Genomic DNA, 9,632 nt, shown 5'->3' with positions numbered 1-9,632 from the left:
ATGTAACTGCATGCAGTTGAGGCTCTAAAACAAATAGGAAAGACACTAGGAGTGACCGGCTGGAAGTTCGATGCTACCACTGATCCATGTACTGGTGGTCTTAAGGGAGTTAACTGTACCTGCAGTTTCGCTAACAACACCATCTGCCACGTTATTGCAGTGTACGTCGGTTTAGCTTATTCCCCTCTTCTTAATCTATTTTCTTCTTTTTTTGCAGAAAAAATCATTTCATTCATTGTTTGTTTGAACGGATTTATCATTTCATCTCCTTTCAATTTTTGCTAATAGATATTCAGATATTTTTCTTTTTGAAACTGAAAAATGAATAAATTGAAAAGTTAAGAATGAACACAGTTTGCATCCTCTTCTAGTTGAGTAATAATCAAGCTAGGGATCAGATGACCAAACATTACTTAGCTTTTCTACTCTAGATAGCTTAGACAACATGTCTGCTATTTTATTTTTCTCTTTGGGCACATAAGAACATTCCCAAGAGTTAAAAACTAAAAAAAATTCTTAAGAATCAAGTTGTATAATCTCCGGTCACAGTTGTTTTGCTCATTGTTCACTGCATCAGCCACCATCTTTGAGTCCAATTCAAATCTAACATTCCGTAGGTTCATCTTCTTAGCCCATATAATCGCCTGGCACAGACCTTGACACTCTGCGTGTTCTGGACTATCTGAAACTGCTAAGTGGATGCATTTTATCCCTTTGTGAGTACCTACAAAATCACGAGAAATTAGTCCTATACAACCACTTTTGTTAAGATAAGAACCATCTGAATTAATAGTAATTGTTCCTCTGGAAGGAGGAGACCAATGCAAATTATGTCTGTTCTGCCTATGAGGGTTTACAGTTTTCTTCCTACACATGTCAGTGAAATCAGAAAGATACTTCCTGCAGTTTTGAATAATAGTTTCAGGTGACACTGAAACTCCCTTGAAAATGGTATCACATCTGTGAGACCATATGCATCAAGCTACAATAGCTATTCTGCAGATTATATCTTCATTAATCTGTCCAGATTGAAACTGCATGAAATGAATTATTATCCAGTCTTTGAGAGTGACATCAGAAGGACTTCTTACACCCAGCACATCAAACCAGTCCAAGTGAACGATGTGGCATTCCAGAATACAGTGAGAAGCTGTTTCAGTGACTTTCTTGCAGAAAGAACAGCTATAATCACCATCTTGAATAACATGCGTTAGTTTATCTCTTGAAGGCAGATGATCCCTCACACATTTCCAGAGAAATTGCTGGACTCTTGGCAATAACGGCAACCTCCACAGCCTCTTAAAAACACTCTTCATAGCATCACTAACTATTTGACCCGCATTTTCCTCTTGAAACATTTTCTTGTAGGCATACTTGACTGAGAAACCTCCATTTTTCTCCAAGGTCCAAACAAGTTTATCTTCATAGTTTAGAAAAATATTAATATTAAGAATAACATTTGCAGTCTGGTCTTCAAAAAGTGAGAATAGCAGATCTGAATTCCAACTGCAGTTGTCAGCAGCCATAAGTTGATAAACGTGAGTATAATGGGAAGTATTAATAGCACCTTGTTTAGGAATTGGCGGTTCATGCATTCCATGCACCCAGTAATGCTTCCAGTTAAGAATTTTATGGCCATTACCAAGAGACCAAAAACTGAACTTGAGGATGAAGTTAATCTCAGAACTGATGCTAGTCCAAGACCAAGTGGTGTTTTTGCTTTTCTTTATATTAGAAACTCGGCCATCAGGGAAGTATTTTTCCTATAAAGATTTAGCACATATAGAAGTCTAATCTGTACACAACCTCCATGCGGATTTTGCGAAGAGAGCTCTATTGAACAGATGCAGATCTCTAAAGCCGAACCCTCCTTCTTCTTTTGGAACATTCACACTTTTCCAAGTTATCAGTTGCCTTCCCTTGTTTGACTCTTTTTTCCTCCAGAACTTTTGCTGTGTTGAGTTCATTTTCTTGATGGTTGAATCTGGTAATTTGAAACTCAGCATATGAGAACTGGTATTGCATTTGTAACACCTCTGACCATTACAGACCTAGCAGCTTCAGACATATTAAAACATCTCCGTTTTGTTAGTCTTGCTTCCATTTTACTGTTTGGAATAAAGAAAGGAATTTTCTTGTTTCTACCAATAAAGAATGGAAGACCTAAGTATTTTTCCTCATTGAGATTCATTTGCCTGACCTGAAGAAAACCACTTACTGTTTGACAAGATGAAGGAGACATATTCTTGCTAAAATAAATTGCTGATTTATGGAAATTGATGAGCTGACCAGAGCAAGAACTGAAGTCTTCTATAAGTTGGAGAAGCTTCCTGGTTTGGTCTAAGTTTTCCTTGCAAAACAAGAGACAATCATCTCCAAATAGCAAATGGTTAATCTTTGGAGCAGATCTTGATATTTTCATACCTGTTAACTGTTTTGTGACTTCATAATGATTCATATTTCTTGAGAATGCCTCCATTGCTGGAATAAACAGGTAAGGGGAGAGAGGATACCCTTGTCTAATACCTCTTGTAGGTTTGAAAGAAGGAGATGGAGATCCATTAACCATAATCTCAATTTGTGTAGTTGAGATACATTGATTATGAGCTGACAGAACTTTTCAGAAAAGCCAAACTTCTTAAGAACATTCATAAAAAACTTCCATTCTAGCCTATCAAAGGTTTTTGACATATCCATCTTTAAAGCCAAGTGACCAGTTCTACCTTTTTTCTTCTTCAAAGCTTTAACTAATTCTTGAACCAAACAGATATTTTCAGAGATCAATCTCCCTGGAACATATGCTGATTGCATGGGAGAAATGATGTTTACCATATGCTTCTTTATTCTCAGTGCAATGACTTTGGAAATAATTTTGTAAATTGTATTACAAAGAGCAATGGGTCTGAAATCTTCTCGTTTTTGAGCTGAGTTAACTTTGGGAATTAAAGTTACTCTAGTGCTGTTTAATTTCTTCAATAGAAAACCTGAGTGAAAAAAAGCTTGAACCACTTTTCAAATATCATCTTTAACCACTGACCATTGAGATTGATAGAAACCAGGAGGAAAAACATCTGGTCTTGGGGAAGTCCAGGGCTCCATGGACATAAGAGATTTGTGTATTTCTTGTTTACTTGGGATTGCAACCAGTTCTTCATTGTCTTGCTGAGTAATGCAGGAAGGGATATGTTGAAGAAAGTTGTGGCAATCTGCTGGATTACCTGTAGTACTGATAGTTTGAAAGTGATTTACTAGCAGCTGCTCTATTGAAGATTTATCTTGACACCAGGAACCATCTGTAGATTTAAGTGAATCTATCTTGTTTCTTGTTCTTCTTTGGTTGTCTCTAATATGGAAGTACTTGGAATTTTTGTCCATGTCATTATAAAACCTATCCCTTGATTTCTGTTTATTTGAACTTGCTTGAATATCATTTAAAGATTCAATCTGATTCTCCAACTCTATGACTTTAGAAGTATTGCTGCCAGAAGTATCTGTAGCTTGCAGGTTAGATAACTCTTCTTTAAGATCAATTATTATTGTGGGAATATGTCCAAAAGTGGACTTAATCCACTTAGATTGAAGATTCCTTGTGTTTGCTTGTTTGTCAGTCAAGATAAAAGCTGCAGAGCCAGAAGAGTTAGAGTTCCAGGCATTAAAGATTTCATTAGCACAAGAATTATTTTGAAGCCAATGTTCAAAGAACTTCCAATTTCTTTCTGAAGTCACTATGTTTCCATATAGAGAGAGCATGATAGGAGCATGATCAGATCCTAGCTGGGAAATATGTTTAAGACTAGCATTAGGGTAGCTAATAATGAATTCACTATTAACCAAAGATCTATCTAATCTAGACTTTATTTTACCTGTTCCATGACTATTGCTAGTCCAAGTGAAGGAATTACCAGTAAAATTCATATCTTGTAAATCAGATTGCCTAATGGACTCTATTACTTCTTGAGGGGTATTAGAGGAAGATGAGTTTCTTTCATGAGGATCTAACACTATGTTTAAATCACCAATAAGTGCCCAAGGGATGGACACATAGGTACTTAGACTTTGGATATACTTCCATTATTCAGGTTGTTGATCAACATAAGGAGTGCCATACACACAAGACAAGAACCAGTCTCCCAAAGCTGGATCATTATTTATGAGAGCATGAATCATATTACTAGAGGTATTTAGAATTTCTACTATGAACCTGTCTTTACAAAATAAGATAATACCTCCTGCACGCCCTACTGAAGGAACATAACAATGATTTGGGAATCTAAGAGCACTAGACAATCTGACAATACGGGTCATCGTTTATTTTTGTTTCACACATAAAAATCATATCGGGGGAATGAAGGTTATTTAAGTGCAGTAAATGATCTCTAGTTTTCTTTCCAAGAAAGACTTGGAAATTCCAGCTAATAATTTTCATGACTAGAGTACTTACACAGTGAGTAAACTTGGTATTCAAGCAGCAGATATTAGGGAAATCTATATAAACGGTTAAGATAAAGGATCTCAACCAAACAGAAGAAAATTTCGGAAAAATGAAATATATTAAAGCTGACAAAACAGAATTAAAATTTAATTGGTATTTTAGAAAAATTACCAAAGAAGCATTGGCCTCATTCATCGCATGAGAAGTCTCCCTCATCTCTGAATGTCCTTCTTCAACCAGGTCATGTTCCATACCATCAAAGTCTTTGTTTGGTGGATTCTCAGTGTTTTCCTCTATGACGTTTTCTGTATCCTCAGTTCTGCTTCTTTTGTAGTTTCTCTTCTGCTCCTCATTGTCTCACACAGCTTCAAGTTGCTTCTTACTGGCTTCACAGATCCTCTGGAGGAGAAGATCAAGGTCTTCAAGAATTTCAACACCATACGCATTTGCTAAACCATGAATATACTCCACATATTGCTCATTGGTGAATCTCCTAATCATTAAATCGTCAGCTATGTTATCACATTCGTCATCATCATGATCGACGGTAAAGCATTTGGGACATAAGTTGTGTGGTTGTCTTTCCCAGTGAAAGCGAATCCACGTTTGTCCTCCAGCTGCCGTATTCCACCAACCATCTCTATGTAGAGGTTTTGAGAGATTAATCTTAATTCTTGCTGAGATATTACTACCATAACCAGGCTTGCAATCTTCAGGATCAGTCGAGATTTTCTCTCCAAGTTCTGCAATAGCATCATTAACTACCTCTACAGAATGATGCTCAAGAAGGATATGTTGGAATTGAACTGTCCATTCTTGTTCATCAAAAGGTCAGTCTTCAACAGGAATGGTTGCATCATAGTTTTTGAGATTTAAGTGAGCCTGGAGAAGATTCCAAGGACCCTTTTTCAGGAGGCATTCATGACTTCCTCTGAGTTGAATTTAAAAAGAAAAATATGACTGTCAAGACGTCTGAGTTCTTTTATTCTGTTTCTGTTCCAGATTAGCTTTGCTTCCTTTCTGACTGATTCAGTTTCAACAACATCTTTGGTGAAATGCTTTCCAAATTATTTATTGATCTACTAAACACTACGCTAAGAGTTTGAAGAGGAAGACATTTTTGTAGATCTGTAGGTTCTGAAGTGTTTTTGCGGATTGATAGCAAGTTTTGTTTTGCTGAAGGATCTTATAAAAATGGGAGAGATATTTATTTAGTGACTGCGTCTAATAAAAGCAGAATAATTTTTATCCTGTAACAATGGTAACAATATTTTGACGGAAGACTGACCCATATTAACTGCATTGATGATAAAGATTCTTGACTGCATTCTTCTCGGCGCAGAAATTTCATTCCCAAAGTTACGCAACTGTATAGGGGGAAAGTTTGAAAATTTGAAATTCAAATTTTCCATTATCCCGATTCGACTCGGATCTTTCATTATTTTCCAAAAGAAGAGGAAGACAACATCATCTAAATCATATACATGATAGAGAGGAATATACTGAGACATACTATTTAAATCCACCTTGACTTTGATGGCTTGCAATACTGCTTCAGACGATGACCTTGATACATTTTGCGGTTGTAAAAATAGAGTTATAAGAAGGATAATGTTGGAAGTGAGGGTCCAATATTGAAGGCTCCTCATGGTGATGATGAATAGGTGAGGCCCTGGAAAAAAAAATTAGCAAGACATTAAAAAAGAAGACATAGGAACGTAGATTTAGAGAAGAAGAAAAAAAACGAAGAGAAAGACTCTACTGGTGATATCTATGTTAAACCGATGATGCCGGGACTGATATATGTAGTTGTAGTGTACATTGGCAACGCTAAAATCTGTAGTTTGTTTGGTGTAATGACAATTAGAGAAGCTCTCAGATATTTACGAATCGTATATATTCAAAATAGAATGGTTGAGAACCAGCTGAAATATGGTAATAATTAAAAACCAGCTGAACTCGAGATTCCACAGCATTAAATTCCTTATCGGCAGAAGATACTGTAACAAAGATACTAATTACTCATGACCCATGAAATAGCACTTATACCAGGCAGGACTGCCAGTGAATAATCAATTATATCTAGATTCAAAAACCAAACTAGAACCGGTTGATTAGAGTCCAGTCCTGGAATCTGGATATTAAAATTGGACGCGTAGCAATTTGAAACCTACGAATTAACAAGCTTTTGGGCATGGGGGATCCAATACGAAGCAAGGGTGTCCATTGGGCTTTCAAGCCTAATTTGTCCTTCAAGCTTAATATTCCTTTCCTACTACCCTAACAAATCAAAACTTTGCCTCCTTAGTTTAGTTTCTGACTCCGCCGATTTGGGTTCAAAACGGTTATACTTATCGGATTCTGAGTTATTTTTTTTTTAAATAGTATTTTTAAACACAATCCAAAGCTTGGTCTGATTTCTATTTAAAATTATTAATTCTGTTAATTTCTCTCAAGTTTAATTTTAATTTCAATCAATAAAGGGATAAAAATGGTTTTTAAGTAGTTGTTTGTTTTTCTCGAACCCAACTAACTCGTCTGGATATGATTCATTACATCTTAATCTGACTTGTTACGTCAAACACAAAACAATTATTAATTCGTAGAGTTATTAAAACTTTTGAATCTAGTCGTACTTGCGCCCAGCGAGTCAGTTGACTCAAATAACCTCAAGCTGGGTGTTGAAGTTGAGTCAGATTTCGAGTCAGATTTAAGAAAAATGAAAAGATACTAACGATCTGACATTTGAATTTCGCTACGCCAAAAACGAAGTCAAACTCAAATCGCTAGTCGGACCCAAATAAATTGACACGTGAATCACCTGAGTCGGATTAGACTGTGAGTCAAACTCAAACAAATGTAAGAATTAGGTTCAGAATAACGTAGTCAATTCCGAATTTCGATCTGTCTCGGTCGGGATCGAGACACTAGAACAACTTTATCCCAGGAAGATTCTCCATTGAAATCTCAGAGTAACTACCAAAATTTCATTTTCGAATTATATAGCTACAAATGCATATCAAACATTTGTCACACATAAAAATAAATAGACTTGGGTCATCCAACGGTTTCTGAAAACCCAATGCTTTTCTAAATCCCACCCACAAATTTGTTGGCATCATTTCCCGTCCTATCACGCTCTCATCAAATTCAAAGCTTAATCATCTACTCAGTAATGAGCCAAACCTACCTAATTAACCTAGATTTTTCAACAAATCCACATTCTTCTGACCATTTGCCATCAATTTCTCAAACCTAAATTGATCCTTTTTATCAGTTTGTTAAAATGTAACATTTACATATTGATTTGGGGTTGTGTAGAGACATTCAAAGAGAGAGCCTACCGGGCGTTTTACCACCAGAGATTGTCAAGCTTCCATACCTCGAAATACTGTAAGAATTAGTACTTCTCTATATTTCTATTTTTTTTTTCTTCAATTTCTAAACTGATTAATAAACAAATTACGCATTTTATGATTTCTAAACTGATTAATAAACTTTTCATCAGGGACCTTCGGAGGAATTACCTTAACGGTACAGTTCCTAAAGAATGGGGTACACTGGAGAAATTGGAAATTCTGTAAGAATCTTATTGCATAATTTCCTTTGCAAATTGAGTATTATTATGTTGGTAAAATTACTAATAAAGTAACTGAGAAGAAGATACTTAGCTCAAAATAATGTTGTTGATGTTGCTGCACAGAGAATGTAGAGGCACGTAGACTACGCTGTCCTAAAGGCAATATCGCCTGCCACTCCTCTGAGATGCTACAGCAGTTGGCGAGTCACCTCCAGGATACAACTACAGTTAGTACCCCTCAATGTAGCATACAATGAGGGTACCCTTAGAGCTTGGCAGAACTTAAAACAGTAGAAGAGATGTGTATAGAAAAACTGAGAGAGAGTAGAAGAGATATTACTCTGTGTTGTGTTTTCTGAGATTACAACTACTCTCTTATATAGTGTTTGTGTAGTTACAAACAAGAAAGAAAACCCATGCGTATGACAGGAAAAACTGGTTATGTTGGGTTAAAGATAGTGCAAGAAAAGTTGTTTTGACAGGCATGGAGCAGTGTGTTGCTGCCAAGCCAAATACGTACATACAAGAGAGCCAGGACAAAACACGTACAGACAAAGAAGCAAAGACAAGCACGTTCAGACAAAGAAGTCAGGAGAAAACTCGTGCAGACAAAGAAGCCAAGACAAGCACGTTCAGACAAAGAAGTCAGGAGAAAACTCGTGCAGACAAGGAAAAGATTCTTCTACTTGTGTGGAAAACACGTACCAAAAATTTCAGCAAAAAGATAGGATCTAATGAACCCACACCCACACCCGAACCCGAACCCGAGCCCGAGCCCGAGCCCGACCCGACCCGACCGGACGGACGGACGGCGGCGGCGGCGTGCGTGCTTCTGTGCGAAGCACCGCGCGTACGGGAAAGGCAACCTTGCCCTAGTCTAAGCCTCCCCCCCAAGCACAAAAGTCTAATGACCCAAGGGCCATGCCCTTATAGCCAACTCTATGGTATTTATGTCTAAAACTCTTTAGATTTTAGTCAATGTGGGACTATTGTTTTATCTATTCAAAAGAAAAAACAACTAATGGGCAATAGGTCTAGGGATCAAAACATAGTCCATGGAAAAATTGGTAATTTTAAAGCGTTTTTTCTAACAATCCCCCACATGAATGATAAAACATATCGACGAAATACGAGAAAACATAATACATCAATATTAGGCTAAGGTGTCCCAGAGATTGAACCTTAACATAGTGAGAGGTTACCGGAACTGCTTGTTGTTTCGGTGAACACAATGTCTTGAACCGTCAACAGTGAGTGCAATTCAGAAATAACAACCACACTTTGATGTCTCAAAGAAAAAGAAAGCTGCCAAGCTCTTGCCGTTGTGCCCGTTTTGGCCGTGGGCTAAATCCCGGACTTAATGAATGTCTCTAGAGAAAAAGCTCAAATTCTCATAGGAAGCGGCCCCACTTCCAACATCCATATAGGTGAGTCCATTAAGAGTGTCCTGCCACACTCCGCTTTAAGCAAAGCCATGGAACTCATTAAGATCCTGACAGATCATCTTAAAACATGCAGGCATCACTTATCATACGGTTACACCATAGGGAGGGACAAAGATAGTGCTTTCTCTCGACATCACCAAAAATTAGTTATCTCATTGAACCTTGATCTTGGAGC

This window comes from Papaver somniferum, chromosome 9, assembly GCF_003573695.1.
Source record: "Papaver somniferum cultivar HN1 chromosome 9, ASM357369v1, whole genome shotgun sequence".
Classification (NCBI taxonomy): Eukaryota; Viridiplantae; Streptophyta; class Magnoliopsida; order Ranunculales; family Papaveraceae; genus Papaver; species Papaver somniferum.
Note: the sequence above shows the minus strand (reverse complement) of the source record.